General features: G+C 36.3%; 1 protein-coding gene across 4 annotated transcripts in view; it reads right to left on the reverse strand.

The window, feature by feature from the left end:
- PRR16 (proline rich 16) overlaps window positions 1-24,114 on the reverse strand; it is a 224,346-nt gene that overhangs the window by 31,163 nt on the left and 169,069 nt on the right. For 2 of the 4 annotated variants that reach the window (XM_058440581.1, XM_058440580.1), the window contains exon 2: window positions 17,069-17,163. The exons of the other annotated variants lie outside the window; for them this stretch is intronic. The gene's annotated coding sequence lies outside the window, so the exon portion shown is untranslated. The remainder of the gene's footprint in view (window positions 1-17,068; window positions 17,164-24,114) is intronic. 4 annotated transcript variants of the gene reach the window in all.

The following is a 24,114-nucleotide window of genomic DNA, read 5'->3' on the forward strand; positions in this document are numbered from 1 at the left end:
GCTATCCCCTAACTCAAAATCTCAATACCTCTTCCCTCCAAACAAACAAAATTATGTAAACTGGCAGTTTTCTCTTGCTACTTATAAACACGAGTTTTTTGTAAAGTGCTTTAGTAAATGGCATGAAGATGAGGTTTGACATGTGGATACTTATGCAAAGACTTGCAACATTTTCTAGGCTGTATAAAATGTAAAAGGATCATAAATTTTTAAGCAGGGTTCAGAGGTAAGCCAAAAGCAATTACAGGTTTTAAAAATTGAATTTATGAGTAACTCTTTTAGAGATTAGAATTAGTAAAGAAATAATTTGAATAGTGATATTATAATGTACTTGAAATAAGTCATGTATTACCAAAGGCATTGGTCAAATACAGTCTATATAAAGTGACAAACTAAAAATGAATAAGCTTACTTTTTGTTATATGTGATTAACTCTAGTTGCAAGAATAATTTCTGGGTGGAGACTGACATTTGTGACCCAGTTACATACAGACTATTTATGAAATCTCTTTTTTTAAAATGTCTTAAAAAGTTAAGCAGGTTTTACGTATCTGAACAATTTTAATTGTTATCTCTTGAATGCAAAACAGAAGATCGGAAGACATCATAAAACGCTTTTCTGTTCTATAAATATATGGTTAAAGCCAAGACATATTAGGCAACAAGTGAATAATTGTTGGGCAAAATTTGTTAATGTATTCCAACATTTCCTTTTTAATTCCCATTCTATACTTTTCCCGCCATAACCTTATTCTAACTCTTTCCTTAATCATAGACTCCTTTTGAGATTTCTATAAATCATTAATAATTTACTTAACTTTCGAAGGCATTTAATCTGACTTTTATGATTGTGTCATTCTTAAAAATTTCTAATATTAAACATTTTTTAATATAGATGACTCAGGAATCTGGACCCAAGTCATTCAACTAGAAGAACTATTGTCTTTTTTCATTACAACATGCTGTCTCTGCAACCCATGATTCCTGGAAAAAAAACCAAAAAAACAATATAATGCTTGTTTCTAAGATCTATTATTCTGTTGTTGTTTCTCTTAGTTATTCCATTGCTAATTTATTCCTTTCCTATTTATTTATAATTCCTCTCAATTCTCACCTGTAACATTGTTAGATATGTATTTATTGCATTTTTCCCATCTGTTAATCCCAAAGCAGGATCTTAGCTCTTTCCAAATATTGATACAGCCTCTAGTCAGCAGTCCCATATCAACTCTCTTCCTCTTATATCTAACATTTCATTGCCAAGATTTTCTTACTAAAATAGTGCCCTTACTCAATCACCATCCAACTCTGAAATATTAATTCTCCTTAATGGAAACTAAAAAATCATGCATTTCATTCTCTGAACTATAATCCCAGCATGGATTCTCACCCTTCTACTATACTTGCCGGGAGATTCAGGCAAGTGTCTGAGCTTTCCTGATTTATAACTTTGCTAATGATGGTCCCTGTACCTGGAATACTCTCTTCTTGGCTGCTAAAATTCTACAAAGTCTCCAAAACCATTCATTCACTCTTTATTTAACAAAGAGGGGCATATTGATGAATAAGACTGTCACTATTCCTGTCCTTATGAAATTCCAGTATGGTGTCACAACAGAAAATAAATAATCTTCTAAATAAATGCCTGCAAATGTGAGAGGTGGTATGGTATGATAGATGAAGATGACAAAAATTCTATAAATAAGGTGACTGAAACTTTTTGACACTTTCTTCATTTATCTAACAACCACAGAGATTATTGTCATTTTCTCCTGCCTGTAAACCCCATGCCACGTTTACATTTCAATAACACTTCAATAATATTCCTATAATATTCATGAAACTATGATATATATATATATATAAAATATGTATCTTTTTTTGCAATTTGAGCTTATCTTCATATTTAGGGGATTGTGGCTAGCTCCTGAACATTGATCAATTGATCAGCTCAAATCAATTATGATCCCCATATTGGGCAATAAGAGATAAAAAGGAAGACTCATGGACTATCTCCAGGGAAGGATTTCCTCTGTCTTATGAAAGATATTCACAAGATTACATGGTGTATATTTATTTTCTTCTAGTCATTGTTATTCGAGATGTAATGCCTGGAAGTGCTGCATATAAAATGATCACTAGAGTGAGCATAACACCAAAACCAAGGATGACATGATGGAGCAACAAAAGAAACTTGGCTCTTGAGAAAATAATTGGGCTTTTGACTTAACCAATCATGAAGGACCCACAAACATATGTATCCTTAAACCACTTATTTAGCAACTTCAAAAATTTTCTTTGTTGTTTAAATTAGTAATTTGCAGCAAAATATCATACTTATATATCACATCACCAGATTACAAACACTCTGAAATGGGGAATATGTATTTTTTATCTTCATTATTTCCACAGGATCTAATATGACTTTTGCCCCAATAGCTGATCAAAAATAGTAGTTGGGAAAACTGAAGTTGCACTTCAACTAAAATAATTTATATTCTCTCTCTTTCTCTGTGTGTGTGTGGGGGGGAGGGGGGATGGGTGGGTATTTGTGTGTGTGTGTGTGCATGACTGTGTGTGTGTGTATGTCTGTGTGTGTGTATGCGTGTGTGTGTGTGTGTAACCAGACTTTCATATATTATACAGTACAAGCCTTAAAATCTCAGCTCCATTAGAATATGTTTCCTGTGATACTGTAACACATATGTTGAAAATTTATGATGACATAGACAAAGAAGAAAGTATTTACTCAATTTTTCTAATCTTTACTGGTTTAGTAAATAAAAGACTCATGTCTTGTTTCCATAACAGATGCTAAATAGAGCCAAATAATCCGCATTTTAGAAGAGAATTAAAAAGGTACAGGTTTCAGAGAAGTTGCAAATAAGTGACCTTCTCCAGAGATAACAAGAGATACAAATGTTGGCAAAGCATCTAGTCAGAAAAGAGGCACAGGAATAAATATTTGATTTCAGTCAACAGCTGGCTTTAGATGAATTAGTTGCAGAGATGGATCTTTCTATTGTAAATGATCAGGTAAGAAGGCTTTGAATCAAAATTGTCAAGTTATTTAAATTCCCATGTGGTTCAAGAACTTACAAAATAAAGCAACTGAAGTACATAAATGAGCAACACTGTTTCACTATATGAAATACCTTCAATGGCAATATTCTATCTGAGAAACACAGGCATCATCCATTATTCTAAGAAGGGAACTCAAACGCCTTTCCAAATGCCATGTCAAACGAAGAATCATGACTATGCATCATAAAAAATGAAGTAATGCTGGACTTCATCTCAAAAGATTATGAAATATTTTGACCCAAAAGGCAAGATTAAGTGGAAATATAAATGTGATTCAGTCTTCTGTTGACTCGGATGTAAAACCAATGGCTAACTCTCAGATATTTTGCAAAGTCCTGTTTGCACTCCCTGTCTGTGTTAACCTGCACCATGTATCTTCCCAATATATCTCCAAATCCCATGAGGTTCTTTTAATAAGAATATGAACAAAATTAAACATCATTTCTTATAATATCAATGTTTGACATTTTCCAAGATTCTTAACATACTTGGGCATTTCCTTTTACCTTTTTTCTTGGCAGCCCTGCTATCAGGATTGAGCTTTTCAGAGGACAAATATTCTATATGTTAAAGTTAAATAGTAAAAATAATAATCATTTACTGAATGCTTACTTTGTGCCTGGAATTAAGCTGAAAACTTTACAGACATTATCTCAATTAATCTCATTATGAGATAGTCATTCCTGTTTACCTGAAGTAGAAACTAGAGAAGTAATTAGCCTGAATACTCACACAGCTAGTAAGAGAAGGAACAGTTTTAGAGCCCAAGTCATTGAGCTCTATCCAGGGAGTTCTACAACTTCATCTAAAGGGCATTAGCCTTGTTTGTTTGTTTTCGTGTTTTGAGACAAAGTCTTGCTCTGTCACCCAGGCTGGAGTACAGTGGCGCGATCTCAGCTCATTGCAACCTCCACCTCCTGGGTTCAAGCAATTCTCCTGTCTCAGCTTCCTGAGTAGCTGGGACTACAAACACCCACCACCACGCCTGGCTAATTTTTGTATTTTTAGTAGAGACAGGGTTTCACCATGTTGGCCAGGTTGGTCTTGAACTCCTGACCTCAAATTATCTGCCCACCTCGGCCTCCCAAAGTGCTGTAATTACAGGTGTGAGCCACCATGCTCGGCCTAAAGAGCATTAGCTTTAAGGCTATCTTCAACTCTCTAGTTCATCTAGGTGTACTGAGGTCCTACCCAGAACAGAGATGACCTGTTGCTTACAGTGAAGGCTAATTAATCAATGTTATACTTTTAGGACATATCCTGTAATATTCATCAGGTTTTAATAGTTAAAAAGAGATCAACTCTACACTTTAAAATTTTCTAAGGATTTGTAGCATTTTCACCAAAATAAAACAATGAGTGAATATTTTTTAAAAAATCATGTTTTCATTTTTCTATCACTTCTGAGTTTAAACATCCAGTTACCGGAATGTAAGCTAAACTTAACAGTTATATGTAGTAATACTGACTACCACAGCTCAAAGTACAACAACGTAGAGATGAGAAACTTTGAATGGGCTAGAGATTGGGCATGCTATTTTCAAACGACTGAAGTTAACTCATAATAAAATAAAGAAGCTAAAAAGAAAATCTCACATCTAATATATGGGTCTCAAACAATTTGAAAAGGACAGTAATAGAGTTTTTTTTTTTTTTTTTTTTAGAAAACCTGTATGTCTCTTCTTTGTTTCAAACATTTTATTATCAATAAACTTACATTTGAATCCTCATTTAATCTAAAAATGAAGGCCCATATCACTATGTCAAATATTTTACGAGTATATTTATCTTCGAAAGGAATTTTATTCTAATTACAGTAATTTAAGGAGCAAGCTATCCATTTAATCATGTCACAAATATTGATTAATGACTCACTGTGGGCAGAAAGACTGTGTTAAGGTAATCAGAAATCAAGAATGAAGACATGGAAACCAGCAATTGGCCTCAGCAAGTATCTTAGAGAAATAGATGTCAAGACAGAGTTACAAAACAATATGCTATACAGGTGAAGGTAGGAATGCAGTGGGAGCATATAGAGAAGGAGTGTTTCGTGTGCCTATGGGTGGGCAGTGGTAATCTGACATGGAACAGATGATGCTCACTGAGCTTCAGATGGTGAGTAGCCAGTTGTTTGAAGTTCTTGATAAGGGGACACATTCTGGAAAGAGGGACCAGTGTTCAGAAAGAGGTATGATAAATCTCAGTGTACATGTGAAATAGCAAAACTTGTGGTTGCAGCATGAATTGTAAACATGCAGAGTGTAGAAAATGAGCCTAAACAGGTGAATAAGTAAGAGCTTACATAACAAGCAACAAGACAGTTTATACATTTTTTTCTACAGATCAGTGATTTTCAAGCTGTTTCTGTTCTTCCCTGCAGATGCACTGAGGTACCTTGTGTTATCCAGCAAGATATCCAGGGAGGTTATCAGGAAGAAAACCTGAGACCACCACTCTCTTTACATCTCTGTACCACACATTAAACTTTACATCTAATCAATTCCATGTAATTGGAATAAAATACCATTTGAATGAGGTTTCTGCCCACCATAAACAACTTCAAAAACCACTGTTAGGGGAAAAAAACAGCTGTCGAAGAATTTTAACAGGGAAACGACAGTATCAGATTTGCAAATAAAATATTAAAAAAGGTCTCTTTGGTGGCTGATGGAGCTGTGACTGATAAGTGAGAATGGTGTCTTCACCATCCAGATGAAAAATGGTGACAGCCTAAAAGAAGGAGCAAAGGAATGGATAAATAGAGAAGTGTTCGAAGTAGGACTGACGGGACTTGGTGATGGATTAGATGTGGAGGATAAAGAGAAAAGGAAGGCTACAGAAGGCACCTGAATTTCTGGCTTGAGTAGACAGATGGACAATGTAAGTCACACCTAAGGAGCAGTAGGTTTGAGGTGTCTAGGGTAAGGACAGTGGAGAATCAGATGGTCTCTGTTCTTGACATACTGGATTTGAAGTCCTAGGGACATCCAGATAAATATCTACATGCAAAAGACGCCAACCTTGAGGTCAGGACCGAAAACTAATCTGCAGATTCCGGTTAACGCTGTCTGCAGATGGAGGGTGAAGCTGCATATGGATGATTTGTCCCTGGAACATTTTTTCAGAGAGAACAGTTGCATTTTCTTTTACTTGCTCTTTTGATTGGAAAGAATGAAAGCCACCTAGAGCAGATTGTTTTTTGTTTTTTTTTGTTGTTGTTGAGACGGAGTCTCGCTCTATCGTCCAGGCTGGAGTGCAGTGGCGCAATCTCGGCTCACTGCAAGCTCCGCCTCCCGGGTTCACGCCATTCTCCTGCCTCAGCCTCTCCGAGTAGCTGGGACTACAGGCGCCCGCCACCACGCCCGGCTAATTTTTTGTATTTTTAGTAGAGACGGGGTTTCACCGTGGTCTCGATCTCCCGACCTCGTGATCCGCCCGCCTCGGCCTCCCAAAGTGCTGGGATTACAAGCGTGAGCCACTGCGCCCGGCCAGCTAGAGCAGATTGAAGCCCAAGGTAGTCAAGGGCAGTTGAGCGGGTGTCTCCCTGTAGGCATAGGTAGCATTCTTTTGCAGGAATCCTGCGTGGGGTTCATTTTTGCCACACCTCACTTCATGGAGGGCAGTGTGATGATGCAACCTGGAAGTAGGGTTTTCCTTCAATGTAGAAGGGCTGGATAACATAGTTAAAGGAAAAGGAGGAGAAAAGAAAATATTTTCTTCCCTTTCCTGTGCCCTTGCAATTTCTTAGAAACTATATAATACTTCTATATTTCCATTGTTGCTTATGTTTATCTAACAGCATTATAATTATTGGTCTGTCTGCCTCCCTCATTAATGTCCTCAGTTAATCTGTTAGCACCAGCAGACCAGGTATCAAAACTTCTTAACTGTTGACTCTCCAGGCCTTTCACACTGATTGACACATAATCTTCAATAAGCATTTGCTGAATGAATAAAGTAAGAAAAATAATTTTTCTTGCATACGAAGAAGGCAAGTCATATTTGCTATTGCCTCAGCACAATTTTAAACTAGATGAAAGTTGTGTTTAGCCTCTCACCCTCACCATTTCCCTTTACTTGTTTGTTATTACCCTTTGGCTCCTCTCCTCTCCCCACCCATACTCTGCTCTTCTGGTTGCCAAGGCCTAGGCCTTACAATCATCTCTTTTTAAAAATTCTGGGCAATGGATGTTTCTCTCATTCACTGCCTCTAGGCTCTGCAGAAAGCCAAGTCTCTGAGAGCCAATTCACAGACTGCCAAGTCACAGAATGGCAAAGTGAAAACTGCCTAGCCAATAAGCCAGTTCAATTTAAAGAGTTAATGCCTAATAGTAGCTCTGTAGGTGAGAGACTCAGAGAAGCAAGGGAGAAGAATTGTGTTTTGTTTTGATTTGTTTATATTTTTTCTGAGTAGTAAAGTCATTTGACAGTACCATTCAGCTACTTTTTAATAAAGATGAAGGAGTTGGCCAAAAGTTACCCTGTGAACAAAACAGCAAATAAATTCATGTTCTATTCCATGTGTAATGATCTACTGACAAGTACATGCAACCAGCCTAAATGTAATTCCAATTCCCCATCTGTGTATAAATAAAACACTATTTTTCCTCAGAATATACTGCCTTAAAAACTGCTATTTCACTGATGGTGAATTACAAGACTATTACGGGGGGCATTATATCAGAATGACCACCTTCATGAAAACTTTATGTGTACGTGGCTCATGTTTCTCTTTCTACATGGCACCAAACATGTTCATGCCATGAATATAAAATTCATTGTAGTGTTTATAGGTCACAGATTTAAATTCAGTGGCAATAATTCAAAATGACCATGAGAATATTTTTTTCAACTTTCATTTTAGGTTCAGGGGTACATGTGCAGGTTTGTTAAATGGGTAAATTGTGTGTTGCTGAGGTAGGGGGTATGAATGATCCTGTCATCTGGGCATTGAACATAATATCCAATAGGTGGATTTTCAACCATTGTTGACCTGCTACCTGTTACCCTACCCCCTCTAGTAGTTCCTAGCAACTATCATTTCCACATTTATATCCATGTAAACATGCTTATAAATGAGATCATGTAGTATTTGGTTTTCTTTTCCTGTGTTAATTCATGTGAGATAATGGCCTCCAGGTGCCTCTATGTTGCTGCAAAGGACATAATTACATTCTTTTTTCATGGTTGCATGGTATTCCATGGTGTATAGGGACCACATTTTCCTTATTCAGTGCAATGTTGATGGACATCTAGGTTGATTCCATGTCTTTGCTATTATGAATAATGCTGTGTTAAACATACAAGTGTGTGTGTCTTTTTGGTAAAATGATTTATTTTCTTTTGGGTATGTATCTAGTATTTGGATTGCTGGGTTGATTGTAGCTGTTTTAAGTTCTTTGAGAACTCTCCAAACTGCTTTCCACAGTGGCTGCAGTGTATGATTCCCACCGACAGTGTATAGGTGTTCCCTTTTTTCTGCAACCTAGCAAACACTTGTTATTTTTTGACCTCCTGATCATAGCCATTCTGACTGGTATGAGATGGTATGTCATTTTGGTTCTGCATTTCTCCATAGATGCAGAAAAAGCTTTCAATAAAATCCAGCATCCCTTCATCATTAGAGTATTTTAAGGCAAAAAAGAATTAGAACACCTACCATTCTTTTAGGTCTTTAGATTTTGAGCAGATAAAAATCATTTCTACAGATATTTTTCACTTAGTTTAGCCAGGCAAATGATAAAAGAAAATAGAATGTGATTTGCCTGGATATATCATGAAAGAAAACAAAATGTTCTTTCTATTCAGTTAGAACATTATTTCCATTTTTATGATCTTCTTAAAATAAAGTTGACTATAATTTAGGTGTATTTTCAAACAATTATAGGGTTTAAACAAATTATAATCACAAAAAGACTTAAACAATAAAAATAAATTAAATCCAAAATAAGCATTAAATATCTAATATCTGTTAATAGGTAATCATTATACATAAGATGACTACGCAACAAAAATAAGTTATTGCTAGTAAAAAATGTCATTCATTTGTTTGTTCTGAGTTAGAAGACAGCACAGATTCTATATTAAGTCACTACATACTTGTTTGAAATAAAATATATTGTTTGCCAATAGTTACAAAATCAGAGTTGTAATAATTTGAGAACTCCATGAAATTAATTGCACAGATAAGATATTGGCTTCAATCGTATAAAATGTGTACCTCAACTCCTCTAAAATAACATCTTTCTATATTAGATTAGATGATTCATTATATTGGGGCCATTATTATAAATTGAAGAGTGAGAAAATTTGTCCCTTTTCTTCCCAATCAGATAAACAGAGAGATAAATCAAAGTAGAAACATTTCTAAGACAATCATCACACCATAGGCTGTGTGTGAGTGTGTTGGGGTATATGTGTTGGTATGCATGTGTGTTGTGTGTGTTTGCATGTGCATGAATTTGTGTTTAGAAAAGAGAAAGTGCAGAGCAGTAGCTCACATCGAGACTGCAGAGCCAGGCTGCAGATGGCCTGGTTGTAAATCCCAACATGTCTTTGAGAAAGAGCTACCTCAGAGCGCTTTGTTTTTAAATGGGATTATAATAGCATCTCATGACCTTGTTAGACTTAAATAAGTCAATAAATGGAACATTTCAAACAGTGCCTGGTTCACAGTGGTATTATCATACTGACTACCATTACTGAAATTCTTCTAGCCTCTATGTGTCATGAATTATTCTAAAAAATGGCTCAAATACATTGTCTAAGGAACTGTTAGATATACTTCTGTTTGAAAATACCAGGCCGGGCGCGGTGGCTGACGCTTGTAATCCCAGCACTTTGGGAGGCCGAGGCGGGCGGATCACGAGGTCAGGAGATCGAGACCACGGTGAAACCCCGTCTCTACTAAAAATACAAAAAATTAGCCGGGCGTGGTGGCGGGCGCCTGTAGTCCCAGCTACTCGGAGAGGCTGAGACAGGAGAATGGCGTGAACCCGGGAGGCGGAGCTTGCAGTGAGCCGAGATCGTGCCACTGCACTCCAGCCTGGGCGACAGAGCGAGACTCCGTCTCAAAAAAAAAAAAAAAAAAAAAAAGAAAATACCACATTACTAATAACTGAATGCATGACTTTGGCAAAATAACCTATCTGTGATGCCATTTCTATATAGGTTGGCATCCTTAATCCAAAAATATGAAATCTGAAATGCTCCAAAATCGAAAACTTTTTGAGCACTAACATGTTGCCCCAAGTGGAAAATTCTACACCTGACCTCCTGTGACAGGTCACAGTGAAAATGCAGCCCAAGCTTTGTTTCATGAACAAAACTATTAAAGTGTTGTATAGCATTACCTCCAGGCTATTTGTATAAGATATATATAAAACATACATGAATTTCATGTTTAGAATTGGGCCCCATTCACCAGGTATTTCACTAAGTAAATACAAATATTCCAAAATCTGAAAAAATCTGAAGTCTAAAACATTTCTAGTCTCAAGTATTTCAGATAAGGGATACTCGTATTTTACAAAAGGTTACTATTATGTCTGCCAACACCTTTAAGGAATTCAAAAATTAATGAATCTGGCTAACATTTCTTTTTGTTGTTGTTGAGATGGGGTTTCTCGCTCTGTCACCCAGGCTGGAGTGTGGTGGCATGAATGCAGCTCACTGCAAGTGATCCTCCCACCTCAGTCTCTCCCAAGTGGGTGATTGCTGAGATTTTGGCATACCCATCACCCGAGCAGTGTGCCCTGTACCCAATGTATAGTCTTTTATCTCTTGCCATCCCCCACCTTTCCCCCCAAATCCCCAAAGTCCAATGTATCATTCTTATGCCTTTGCGTCCTCATAACTTAGCTCCCACAAGTGAGTGAGAACATGTTTGATTTTCCATTCCTGAGTTACTTCACTTAGAATAATAGTCTCCAATTCCATTCAAGTTACTGTGAGGGCCATTATTTCATTCCTTTTTATGGCTGAGTAGTATTCCATCGTACATACATACCATATTTTCTTTATTCACTCATTGATTGATGGGAATTTGGGCTGGTTCCATATTTTTGAAATTGCAAATTGTGCTGCTATAAACGTGGGTGCAAGTTTGTTTTTTTTTTTCGTATAATGGCTTATTTTCGTCCGGCAAGATACCTAGTATCAGGATTGCTGAATCAAATGATAGATCTACTTTTTGTACTTTAAGGAATTTTCACACTGTTTTTCCATAGTTGTTATACTAGTTTATATTACCACTAACAGTTTAAAATGGTTCCCATTTCACCGCATCCATGCCAACATCTATTATTTTTTGATTTTTTGATTATGGCCATTCTTGCAGGAGTGAGCTGGTATGGCATTGTGGTTTTGATTTCCACTTCCCTGATAATTAGTGATGTTGAACATGTTCCCATATGCTTGTTGGCCATTGGTATATCTTCTTTTGAGAATTGTCTATACATGTCCTTAGCCTACTTTTTGACTGGATTTTTTTTTCTTGCAATTTGTTTGAGTTATTTGCAGATTCTGGATTTTAGTTCTTTACTGGATGTATAGATTGTGAAGATTTTTCTCCCACTCTGTGGGTTGGCTGTTGACTCTGCTGATTATTAGTATCATTATTTATTTTTGCTGTGCAGAAGCTTTTTAGTTTAATTAAGTCCCATCTGTTTTTCTTTGTTTTTGTTGCATTTCCTTTTGGGTTCTTGATCATGAAGTCTTTGCTGAAGTCAATGACTAGAAAGGTTTTCCCAATGTTATCTTCTAGAATCTTTATGGTTTCAGGTCTCATACTTAAGTCTTTGATCTATCATGAGTTGATTTTTGTATAAGGTGAGAGATGAGAATTCAGTTTCATTCTTCTACATCTAGCTAGCCAGTTACCCCAGCATCATTTGTTGAATATTGTGTCCTTTCTGCACTTGATGTTTTTGTTTGCTTTGTCAAAGATAAATCAGCTTTAAGTATTAATATTTGGCTTTATTTCTGGGTTCTCTATTCTGTTCCATTAGTCTCTGTGCCTATTTTTATACTGCTACCATGCTGTTTCGGTGACTATGGCCTCATAGTATAGTTTGAAGTTGAGCAATGTGATGCCTCCAGATTTGTTTTTTTTCTTAGTCTTGCTTTGGCTATGTGGGCTCGTTTGTGGTTCCATGTGAATTTTAGGATTCTTTTTCTAGTTTTGTGAAGAATGATGGTCATATTTTGATGGGAATTGTATTGAATTTGTAGATTGCTTTTGACAGTATGGTCATTTTCACAATATTGATTCTACCGTTTCAGGAGTATGGTATGTGTTTTCATCTGTTTGTGTCATTTATGATTTCTTTCAGCAGTGTTTTATAGTTTTCCTTGTAGAAGTCTTTCACATCCTAGGTTAGGTATATTCCTAAGTATTTTGTTTATTTATTTATTTGTTTATTTATTTATTTATTTGCAGCCATTGTGAAAGGGGTTGAGTTGTTGATTTGATTCTCAGCCTGGTCACTGTTGGTGTATAGCAGAACTATTAATTTTTGTATATTAATTTTATATCCTGAAACTTTGCTGAATTCAATTACCAGTTCTAGAAGCTTTTTGGATGAGTCTTTAGGGTTTTCTAGGTATACAGTCATACCATCCACAAACACCACCAGTTTGACTTTCCTCTTTACCAATTCGAGTGCCCTTTATTTCTTTCTCTTGTCTGATTGCTCTGGCTAGGACTTTCAGTACTATGTTGAATAGAAGTGGTGAAAGTGAGCATCCTTGTCTTGTTCCAGTCCTCAGGGCAAATGCTTTTAACTTTTCCCCATTCAGTATTATGTTGGCTGTGGGTTTATCATAGATGGTATTTACTACCTTAAGGTATGTGCCTTCTGTGCCAATTTTGCTAATGTTTTTAATCATAAAGGGATGCTAGACTTTGTCACATGCTTTTCATACATCTATTGAGATGATCATGTGATCGTTGTTTTTAATTCTGTTTATGTGGTGTATCACATTTATTGACTTTATGTATGTTAAACCATCCCTGCATCCCTGGTTTGAAACCCATTTGATCATGGTGGATTATCTTTTTGATATGCTGTTGGATTCATTTAGCTAGTATTTTGTTGAGGATTGTTGCATTGATATTCAGGGATATTAGTCAGTAGTTTTCCTTTTTCGTTATGTTCTTTCCTGGTTTTAGTATTAGGGTGAAATTGGCTTCATAGAATGATTTAGGGAGGATTCTCTCATTCTCTATCTTTTGGAATAGTGTCAAACAAATTGGTACCAATTCTTCTTTGAATGTCTGATAGAATTCAGCCGTGAATTCATCTGGTCCTGGACTTTTATTTGTTGGCAAATTTTTAATTACTATTTCAACCTTACCGCTTGTTATTGGTCTGTTCTGAGAGTCTATAACTTCCTGGTTTAATCTAGGAGGGTTGTATATTTCCAGGAATTCATTCATCTCCTATAGGTTTTCTAGTTTATGTATGTAAAGATGTTCATAGTAGCATTGCATTTTTTTTGTATTTATATATTATCTGCTGTAATATCTCCTGTTTTCATTTCTAATTGAGTTTACTTGGATCTTCTCTCTTCTTTTCTTGGTTAATCTTGCTAATGGTCTACCAATTTTATCTTTTCAAAGAACTTTTTATTTCATTGATCTGTTGTATTTTTGTTGTTGCTGTTGCTTCACTTTCATTTAGTTCTGCTCTGATCTTTGTTATTTCTTTTCTTCTGCTGGATTTAGGTTTGGATTGTTCTTGTTTCTCCAATTTCATGAAATCTGACCTTATACTATCTGTTATCTTTCAGACTTAATTTTTTAATTTTTTGAGGCAGAGTCTCACTCTACTCCCCAGGCTGGAGTGCAGTGGCATGATCTTGGCTCACTGCAACCTCCACCTCCTGGGTTCAAGTGATTCTCCTGCCTCAGCCTCCTGAGTAGCTGGGATTACAGGCACATGCCAGCATGTCCAGCTAATTTTTATATTTTAGTAGAGATGGGGTTTCACCATGTTGGCCAGGCTTGTCTTGAGCTCCTCACCTCAATTGATCCCCCCGCCTTGGCCTCCCAAAGTGCTGGGATTACCAGCGTGAACCACCATGCCTGGCCCTCTTTCAGAATTTTTGATGTAGGCATTTAATGCTATACATTTTCTTCTTAGCACTGCTTTTGCTGTATCTCAGAGGTTTTGTCACTATTATCATTCAGTCTGAAGTAGTGATAGGTTGTGTCACTATTATCATTCAGTTCAAATAATTTCTTAATTTCCATCTTGATTTCATTGTGACCCAATGATCACTCAGGAGCAAATTATTTAATTTCCATGTGTTAGCATGGTTTTGAGGACTGCTTTTGGAGTTGATTTCCAGTTTTATTTCACTGTGATCTGAGAGAGTACTTGATATAATTTCGATTTTCTTAAATTTACTGAGACTTGTTTTGTGGCTTATCTTAGAGAATGTTCCATGTGCTAATCAATAGTATGTATATTCTGCAATTGTTGGGTAGAATGTTCTGTAAATATTTGTCAGCTCTATTTGTTGTAGGGTATAATTTAAGTCCATTGTTTGTTGACTGTCTGTCTTGATGACCTATCTAGTGCTGTCAGTGGAATATTAAAGTCCTCCACTATTATTGTGTCGCTGTCTATCTCATTTCTTAGGTCTAGTAGTAACTGTTTTACAAATTTGGGACCTCCAGTTTTAGGTGCATATATATTTTGAATTGTGATATTTTCCTGTTGGGCTAGTCCTTTTATCATTATATAATGTCCCTCTTTGTCTTATCTAACTTCTGTTACTTTAAAGTTTGTTTTGTCTGATATAAGAATAACTACTCCTACTCGCTTTCAGTGTTCATTTGCATGGGAGATCTTTTTTCCACCCCTTTACCTTAAGTTTATGTGAGTCCTTATGTTTTAGGTGAGTCTCCTGAAGACAGCAGAAACTTGGTTGGTGAGTTCTTATCCATTCTGCAATTCTATATCTTTTAAGTGGTGCATTTAGGCCATTTACATTCAGTGTTAGTATTGAGATGTGAGATACTATTCTATTCATCATCCTGTTTGTTTCCTGAATACCTTGGTTCTTTTTCATTGTGTTATTGTTACCTAGGTCGTGTGAGATTTATGCTTTAAGGAGATTCTATTTTGGTGTATTTCAGGATTTAGAGATCCGTTTTGCAGTTTTTGAAGTGCTGCTTGGTAGTGGAGAATTCTCTCAGCATTTGCTTGTCTGGAAAAGACTGTACCTTTCTTTTATTTATGAAGCTTAGTTTCCTTGGATAAAAAATTCTTGGCTGATAATTGCTATGTTTAAGGAGAGTGAAGACAGGGCCTCAATCCCTTCTATCCTGAGGGTTTCTGCTGAAAAAGCTGCTGTTAATTTGATAGGTTTTCCTTTATAGGTCACCTGATGCTTTTGCCTCCCAACTCTTAAGATTCTTTCCTTTGTCTTGACTTTAGATAACCTGATGACTATATGCCTAGGTGACAATCTTTTTACAATGAATTTCCCTGGTGTTATTTGAGCTTCTTCTATTTGCATGTCTAGATCTCTAGAAAAGCCAAGGAAGTTTTTCTCGATTATTTCTTCAAATATGTTTTCCAAACTTTTAGATTTCTCTTCTTACTCAGGAACACTGATTATTCCCAGGTTTGGAATTTTAACACAGTCCCAAACTTCTTGGAGGCTTTGTTCATTTTTGAAAATTCTATTTTCTTTGTTTTTGATGGACTGCGTTAATTCAAAAGCCTTGTCTTCAAGTTCTGAGGTTCTTTCTTCTGCTTCTTTGAGTCTACTGCTGAGACTTTCTGGTGCATTTTGCATTTTTCTAAGTGTGTCCTTGATTTCCAGACATTACGATTTGTTTTAATTTATGCTTTCTACTTCACAGAATATTCCTTTTATATCTTGTATCATGTTTTTAATTTCTTTATGTTTGACTTCACCTTTCTCTATTGCCTCCTGGATTAGCTCAGTAATTGACCTTCTGAATTCTTTTTCTGGAAATTCAGAGATTTTTTTCTTGGCTTGGATATATTGCTGGTGAGCTGGTACAAAATTTTGCGGGCATTAAAGAACCTTGTTTTGCCATATTACCAGAATTGTTTTTCTGGTTCTTTCTCATTTGGGTAGATTATGTCAGATGGAAGATCTGGGCTGCTGTTCAGATTCTTTTGTTCTGCAGGGTGCTCCCTTGGTGTGGTGTTCTCTCTCTTCCCCTAGGAATGGGGCTTTTTAAGAGTCAAACTGTAGTAATTGTTTTTGCTCTTCTGGGCCTAGCCACCCAGCAGAGCTACTGGGCTCCAGGCTGGTACTGGGGAGTATCTGCAAAGAGTCCTGTGATGCGATCCGTCTTCAGGTCTTGCAGCTGTGGATACCAGCACCTACTCCAGTGGAGGTAGTAAGGGAGTGAGGTGGATTCTGTGAGGGTCTTTGGTTGTGTTTTCATTTAGTGTGCTGGTTTTGTGTTGGTTGGCCTCCAGCCAGGAGGTGATGCTTTCAAGAGTGCATCAGCTGAGGTCCTATGGGTGAAGGTAAACTTGCCCTAGGGACACCTGGTTAAGTATTCAGGATTCTCAGGTGGTGGATGGGGCCATACAGCTCCCAAAAGATTATGACCTTTGTTTTCGGCTAGCTGGGTGGGTAGAGAAAGACCACCAGGTCGGGGCAGGGATAGGACTGTCTGAGCTCAGCCTCTCCTTGGGCAGGGCTTGCTTTGGCTGTTGTGGGGAATAGGAGTGTAGTTCTCAGTCCAGTGGAATTATATTCACAGGGAGATTATGGCTGCCTCTACTGAGTCATACAGGTCACCAGGGAAATAATGGGGAAATGCCAGCAGTCACCAGCCTCACCCCAATCCCATGCAGCTGGCAGTCCTAACATCCAGTCCCATTGTGCCCCAACAACAACACCAAATCTATTTCCAGGCCACCAGTGACCAGCGCTGAGAACTCATCCCAGACCATGAGCCTCCCGTTGAGAAAGCAAGCTGACTCACAGTTTTTCAGGGTCTCAGGGGGCCTCCAGTGGTGATCCAGTCCTTCAAAAGGTCTGTTGATTCTCTTGGCTTTTCTGGTATGTTCTGCAGTAGTCCTTGGTGCAAAAGTTCATGGTGTAAGTCTCCACAAGCTGCTCTGTCCACCCAAGCTAGTTTTGCCTCTTATCTGCCATTTTAACCCTAATCCAGAATTATAAATTTTAAATAATCAACTCTTAATTTACTGTCATGATATAGAATGATAAGGATGTCGCTATTTTAAATCCTTTAAATCCCCTTTGAAGTATTATGTTTTAAATAAATCTTCACTATCAATTTATTTTATTGTCACCCGCTTCTTTACGATGAGTTGATTAAAACATTAAAAATCAGTTTATTTATGGGTGATATTGGTCCTCAATATTTAGAGAAACCATAGCTAAATAACTTAGTATTCTGGGAGACTTATATTTATCGCAATTTACTAGTCTAGCTAGACTAGATAACTTGAAACATCTCTCAAAATGCGTATCTAGATTTACTTAAAAAGGAAAGGGACTTTCCAAGGGCAAGAAACAATAGTGTAAACCAATGAGCTGGTGTGGAAAGAAACCTTTGTTGGGGAGGAAGTTGATCATTTGCTGGCTAACTAAACAATCTGGGGGTTGACGCTGATGTAGACCATGGATAATGAGGAAACAGAGATATCTCAATAAAAAAAGGAACCTAGAACAGTTGCACTATCTGTTAGCGGGGAGGCAGGAAAAATAAATATATCTATTCAAAGTAGAAGACATGGATGTTTTCCTCATATTCTGGGTGCATAAAAAAAAGGTGTTCTTTTTTGCAACATTTAAAAAACTTTACCTAGGTTTGGGGTTCAAATATATAGAAACTATACATCTTGGCAATCATGTCCAGCAGTGGACTGTAGCAATAGCACAGGAACATCTGCCAGAGTAGATGAAAGTCAGAACCTGGGTGATTTCAAAGCTTAGGATGACCTTACAAGCCAAAATGACAAAATGTATAAGAAAACAGTACACTGTGCCAGAAAGTCAGCCCAGAGAACAAGCAATAGGAATGGAAACCCAAGAACTTATGATAATAAAAAAAAAGACAATCTGTGAAGTAGTATGTTTAAATTGACTAAGGACATGAACAAGAAAATGAACAAGACAAAATGAAGTGGATAAATATAAATATATTAAAATTAGAAAAAGCGGTTAGGAGATGTAAATGATAAAATAAGAAAAAATAAAACTGATAGAAATTGAAAGAATAAAAGTAAGAAAAATGGAAATAAATTAGCATTTAAAGAATTATAGCTCAGAATTGGCAAAAATCATGAATCCTCAGACAGAAGAAGAAAATCATCAGATATGGGTATAACTTATTTTTAAATTACACATCTTGGGTCATCATAAAGGCCAATGACAAAAGAAAATAAAAGATCTTGAAAACGACCAGAGAGGAGATAGATAAATTGCCAGTTAATGAAATTGTGCTGACAGCTGATTTTAGACTTCTCAAAAGCAACAGTGCAGCCCAAAAAACAATGGGTTAATATTTTTAAAATGCAGAGTGGAAATAACTGTTTGCCTAGAATCCTATGCCCAGTAGTAAGTCATAATCTAAAATGAAGGGTAAAGTAAATATAATTCAAAAAAACAAAGAGAGTCTTCTACTAACTGATCTTAACTGAAAGAACTAACGGTTGTATTTTAAGAATATGAAAACTGAGACAGAAAGGTGTGTGAAGGCATAGTGAGCCAAGAAATTGGAAAGCATGTCAGTAAATTTAAAGAAGCAATGTTGTATAAATCAACTCTAGTAATGGCTAATTTGTGAAACATAAAACAAATAATTCCAAAATATTACACGGTAAGGTAGTGGGAATTAAAACATTCTAAGACGCTTTCAATGGTCAAGAGGCATAATAGGAACACTTTATAGCATTTGAAAATGCATTTTAGAAATAATGTTACAAAAATCATGCTTAGAAATAATGTTCAGAAATCACTTGCAGAAATCATGTCAAAATTACCATTTCACCCAGCAATCCCATTATTGAGTATATACTCAAAAGAATATAAATCATTCTACCATGAATACACATGCACACATACATTCATGGCAGCACTATTAACAAAAGCAAAGACATGGAACCAACCTAAAAGCCCATCAATGTTAAACTAGATAAATAAATGTGGTATATATACACCATGGAATAATACGCATTCATAAAAAAGAATAAAATCATGTCCTTTGCAAATCTCAAAGGATGGAGCTGGAGGCCATTATCCTAATCAAACTAACATAGAAATAGAAAACCAAATACGACATATTCTTACTTATAAGTGGGAGCTAAACATTGAGTACATATGGACACAAAGAAGAGAACAACAGACACTGAGGCCTATTTCAGCATGGAGAGTGGGAGAAAGGTGAGGATTGAAAAGGGATCTTTTGGGTACTATGCTTATTACCTGGCTTATAAAATAATCTATACCCCAAACCCCTGTGACACACAATTTACCTATATAATCAAACTACACATGTACCTCTGAACTTAAAATAAAAGTTATAAAAGTATCTCTTTAATTGACATATTCAGGAGTTACATATGTGTTTATTTCAAACAAACTAAGGAAATTCAACAATTAAACTCATAGGCTTCTACCTTAACATGCTTACTGTTAGATGGGAAAGACAGATAGACAGATGATAGATAGAAGGTGATAGATAGATAGATAGATAGATAGATAGATAGATAGATAGATAGATAGAAGGTAGAATGATAGGTAGAAAATTTCATACAAAAAATAAAAGATACAAATCTGCTTTATCCTGGGGAAATCTAATCTCTCTTAACTACAATTTTTTTTTATCCTTTTCACTTTATCGCTGTATGGGAGAAAAAGTTCCAGTACATTTACATGCTTCCTAGCCTTTAAAAACACAGTGCTAGGCTTCATGAGAAACACATAACAGAAACAGAATCCATTATCCCACATATGCTCAGAGAGCTCTAACAAGTGCCTGCAAACTGGCCAACACATGTGCTTTACATTAAGTCCACCCCACTCAGTCTCACTTATATCTGAAAAACAACTGTCTTAAAAACAAAATAAATAAATATAACTAGAAAAGTGTTTCCATAGTTCCCATGCATATTGCTTTATGAAAAAAGATACCCATCTTTGTTCCCTTACTGTCAGCGCATCAGGTTCTGAATATAGAAAACATGAAGTGAAACAAAACAACTGCAAATAAAAAACAAAATATGCAGGCTTGATGTCCAACCTTTCAGGGAACAATCCATCTTCATATGTAAGAAACATAAATTCACATGATAACCACAGCAATTGAAAAAGTGATTATAAGATACATGTTTTTTTTTTTTTTTTTTGCTAAAAGAAGCAATATATTCACCAGAGTAAGGACAACAGAAAGGAAATATTATTAAGAAATATAATTACGCTAAGAATAGATCAAGAGATATTGTTTTAAAGAAATGACGAACTTCTTTTATTTCTTTAAGGCAAACACTAAGAAAGAAGAGAGAAAACGGATTTGTAAGCATTTGACAAGTCTTTCTTTAATAGTAAGTTGTTGAGTCCATAAGAAATGGACTGACATCTAAGGCTTTTAAGCATCAGGAAATCAGCCATTCAGAATATTTTGGGGGAAGAATAACTTGGAGCTCCATCAGAGCCTAATTACACCTTTTGTAAAAAGCAGCAGGGTGGCTCTCTTCCTTTGCTGTGATGTATGGCCAGCCAGCACAATAGTTAAATAATCTATAATACTTTCCTAAATTTTTTTCACAAAGCTTAAAGCACAGTAGTGAAAAATGATGCATTCAGGAACATTATTTTCAGATGGATATGTTGTGTATGTGTAGGATCATTCTTTTCTCCATCTGTCTATTGGTAGATGCCTGAAGCACATCAAAGACTATCACAATTCATCACTCCCAAGTCACATTTTAAACCCTTATAGCTTGCAGTTCCCATTTACTATATGCTGCCAAAAGAATCCTAAAATATGACAGTAATATAACTGTTAAAGAATCCAGCTATGATATCTACCATGGCTGTACAGAATTAATCAGTACTTGTTAAGTATCTACTAATTTGAGCAATGAGTGCAGCATAGCAGGATCATGTACGGATCATATAAGACTAGTGTTGAGGAAAACGGAGTGCTAGCCACATCTCAGCCATTTAATAGCTACATGATTTAGGCTTAATTCCTGTATGACTGTTGTCTAAACTGTGAAATGGGAGAAATAATAAATGAATGCCCTGCATATATCACAAAGTACAATTTAGTGAAATTCAAAAGACTGAACATAATAAAATTGGGTGATTGACTACAAGGAAGTGTATTAGTTACTTACCCGGGGTACAGGTAGTGGATTTCTTTTAAACTTTGCAGATCTTCCTTTATATATAAATATAATAACATGACAAAACTTTCAATTAAACATTTTCATTTGAAAAGACAAATTTTAAATGAAGGAAAAACTCTAATTTATTTCCAAAGTGAGACATTCAGTTTATCATATCCAAGAGAAATAAGGTCAGTATCAAATTCTAAATAAATAAGACTCCTATTTTATTGCCAATTTATTTTTTATGCTAGATGTTAAAACAATTACTTTTTATCTTTTATTCTACAAATTATGGAGGGAACACTGATAAGTTTAAAAATTACAATGAATTGTAAAATTTAAACTTTGAGTCTGCTTTATGCTTACCATTAAACTATGGTACTTCCGGGCCATGATCCAATTTATGTGTGTCTTTTTTAAACTTTACTGAGACATAATTTGCATAGGATAAAATTCTTCCATTTAAGTGTACAATTCTTTTAGATAAATGATATTTAGTAAATCTACAGATTTGTGCAACCATTGCAACAATCCAGCTTTAGGACATTTTCATGGCCTGCAAAAGATCCCTCATGCTCATTAGCAGTCATCACTATTATAACTCGTAGTCCTAGGCCACCAATAATCTACTTTCTGACTCCACAGATTTGCCTTTTCGGGACATTTCCCTGTAGTCTTTTATATCTGGTTTCTTTTACTTAACATACTGTTTCTGTGGGGCTTTTTTGTGGTTCATCCATGTTGGAGCATGTGTCAGCAGTTGTTTACTTTTCATTGCCAAACAGTATGCCATTGCATAGGTATATCGTATTTTTTTATCCAATCATCAGTTGATGAACATTTGGATTGTTTTCATTTTTTGAATATTATAATGTATTTATGGACATCACAACCCAGTTTTATGGGTATACGCATGTTTATAATGCTTATTGAGCCTTGGGGAAATTGCTACTAAGATACACAAAGCATAAATTTAGATGTTCCAGGTGCTTGATTATTATTCTAAGGTTTCCAAGAGAGACTGAATTATAGAGTGGTTAATAGCACAGATTCTGGAGTGGGATTCTTTGGGTTTCTAAACCAGTTCAATATTGTACTAGTTCTAAATTAAGCAAGACATCCCTTGGTTTCCTTTGCTGTAGAAGGGAAATAATGACAATGGATCCTTTATAAATAAGCTTGTCATGAGGGTTAGATGATGCTCATTTGATGTTAACTATTATAACAACTATGCACCAGATCATCATGTAAATACATTAAGAAAGTGGTAGTGCTAATACAACAAGATGATTAGAAGATTTCTGACTCTATTGTCCTACTAAGAGACGCAAACCTCACTCTTGATTAACATGGTATACTATCAGGCACAAACCCACATATTTTTATATGGGGGATAGCAAAGAACTTATTTTCTGGCCACACACAGTGGCTCTTACCTGTAATCCCAGCACTTTGGGAGGCCAAGTCAAGAGGATAGCTTGAGTCCAGGAGTTTGAGACCAGTCTGGACAACATAGTGAGAACCTGTCTCTACCAAAAATTAAAAGATTAGCTGGGCATGGTGGATCGCATCAATAGTCCCAGCTACTCAGGAGGCTGAGGTGGGAAGATCACTTTAAATCTGGGATGTTGAGGTTGCAGTCTGCATTGAGTTGTGATTGTGTCACTGAATTCCAGCCTGGGCAATAGAGCAAGATCTTGTCTCAAAAAATTAAACAAACTAAAAATTTATTTTCCCATCTGACCACTACCGCACAGTCATTCGTGGGGAAGAAACTCTCTAATAACCACTTGCTTCAAGATAGAACATCACTGAGTTCAGAGACAAAGTAGCAGAATTAGATTTCTACCAGTGAACGCTCATTCTTCTTCCTATCACCTCCTTGTGAATATGACAGTAGACACAGGACAAAAGAAAGGCAAAAAAATGTAAAAAGTAATTATGTAGCTGTATTAGTCCATTTTCATACTGCTGATGAAGACATATGCAAGACTGGGCAATTTATAATGGCAAGAGGTTTATTGGACTTACAGTTCCACGTGGCTGGGGGGGGTCTCACAATCATGGTGGAAAGTGAAAGGCACATCTCACATGGCGGCAGACAAGGGAAGAGAGCTTGTGCAGGGAACCTCTCCATTTTAAAACCATCAGATCTCATGAGACTTATTCACTATCACGAGAACAGTAAAGGAAAGATCCACCCCCATGATTCAATAATCTCCCACCGGGTCCCTCCCACAATATGTGGGAATTATGGAGGCTACAAGATGAGATTCGGGTGGGGACACAGAGCCATAGCATATCAGTAGCCTTTCTACCTTATTTAACAAATAAGCAGTGCACATTATGATCAGGAGCAGTTCTTAATACTTTAAAAGTAGTAACTCGTTTAAAATCTATAACACCCCTATGAATTAGTATCTATTATCTCCACTTTCAGATAAGATAACTGAGGCACAGAGATGTTGAGTAATTTGATCAGTGTCACACAGCTAGTAAGTGCAGAGCTGAGTTTCAAACCAGGCAACCTGGCTTCAGTGTTTACATTTGCACCCCTATGCTATGCTATCTCTTTTAGAAGAAGTAGAAACATTTTACTGAAGTAAAATATATTATTGGAAAAGGCAAATGGAGGCATGATCAGTTTTGTTCTACATACTTACCATAC

This window comes from Hylobates moloch, unplaced genomic scaffold (assembly GCF_009828535.3).
Source record: "Hylobates moloch isolate HMO894 unplaced genomic scaffold, HMol_V3 SCAFFOLD_6, whole genome shotgun sequence".
Lineage (NCBI taxonomy): Eukaryota > Metazoa > Chordata > Mammalia > Primates > Hylobatidae > Hylobates > Hylobates moloch.